Raw genomic sequence first — 1,697 nt, forward strand, 5'->3', positions numbered from 1 at the left:
CATGAGCCAAGAATTCATGGCATTAGAAGGAAAGAGGAGCAATATATCAGAGCTGCCTAGGAAATATAAAACTTTTCAAGATTAAAATGTTAAGATGATGTTTGTTTAGAGGAACATTATCTTAGGATTTTAGAGCATGATTTTAAAAAACATCAAATGAAAGGGATTCTGGAGGTCAGCCAAGACAGCCAACTAGAGATATAGCTTGTCAGACTGTCCTGGCTGAAGGGTAGCAGATTGGACTGAGGAGAGCAGAGAGCAATTGAGTCTTGATTGTGGATCACAGGGAGAGACAGCAGAGGCGTCCGGGGACCCCACCCAGAAAGGCTGCAAAACTGAGAAAGAGGAAGAGAGAGAAGAGAGGACAGTGTCATGGACTAAATCCAGAGAGGCCCAGAGCCCAGTGAAAGGGTAAGGGGGCTCCCCTCCCTACTTGGGTGACTCTAGTGAGCAGTGGCATACAGAACTCTCACCCCGGGATAGTGCCACAGGAGACCAAAGGTCCAGGATTCTTACACCCAGATGACTCGTCCTCTGTACTTCCTCCATTCCTGGCACCACAGAAAGTAATTTTGGCCCAAGTCGGCTTGTAGCCATGACCCCTCCTACCCCACAGCAGTAGTGAGAATATTCTGTGCTGAGAACCCTGTTTCTCTGCAGTGGGGGCATGTGCCTGGCTGAGCCTGCCACTGAGAGTGGAGCTGCTGCGGTGGCATTTCACGGGATCACCTGCTCCTGCTGGTGGCTTGAACAGGTGTCCCCCACGTCACGGGAGCAGTGCAGGAAGACCAGGGTCCCTTACCCCCATTGCAACTGTGAGAGTGCTTGCTACTGAGAAACCTGTTTCTCTGCAATGGGGATATGTTTCTGGCAGAGTCTGCCACTGAGAGTGGAGACCCAACAGCGACGTAAACTGAGAGGTTCATCAAACCTACTAAAACACCCCAAAAGGAACTCAGGTCCAGCACTACTCTCCCTGACATGGTCAGGGACTAATCTTTGGGTGCTCAGAGACAGGTCCATAAGGCAGCCCTAGCCCCATACCAGTCGACTGAGAGGGATAATGAGAAGCAACCAATGAAAGAGCTCCAGAAATATAAAAAATCAAAGCAAAAGGACACCCCCCCCCCAAGAAAACAATAACTCTTTACCAGTGAATACCAACCTAAAATGAAAGATTAAAATGACAGATGAAGAATTTCAAATATGGATTGTAAGGAAGCTCAATGAAATACAAGAAAAAACAGAAACCAAACACAAAGAAGTCACAAAAGCAGTGCAAGAAATTGAATGAAAAATTCTCTAAAGACATTGGAATATTAAAGAAAAACCAAACAGAACTTCTGAAAATGAAAAATTCATTCAAGAATTTACAGAACATAATGGAAAGCCTTAAGAATAGGCTAGATCAGGCAGAAGAAAGAATCTCAAAGCTTGAATATAACACCTTTAAGCTAAACAAGTCAGTTGAAGAGAAAGAACAGAGAAATAAGAGGAAAAAACAAAGCCTATGAGAAATGCGAGATTATGTAAAGAGGCCAAACATAAAAATCACAGGCGTCCTTGAGGGTGATGAAGAAAATACACAAGGGTTGGAAAATCTATTTGAAAGAATAATCGAGGAAAATTTCCCTGGCCTTGCTAGAAAGCTAGATATTCCACTATAAGAAGCTCAAAGGACTCCTGGGAGATTTATC

Source organism: Propithecus coquereli, unplaced genomic scaffold, assembly GCF_000956105.1.
Source record: "Propithecus coquereli isolate 6110/MARCELLA unplaced genomic scaffold, Pcoq_1.0 Scaffold167, whole genome shotgun sequence".
Lineage (NCBI taxonomy): Eukaryota > Metazoa > Chordata > Mammalia > Primates > Indriidae > Propithecus > Propithecus coquereli.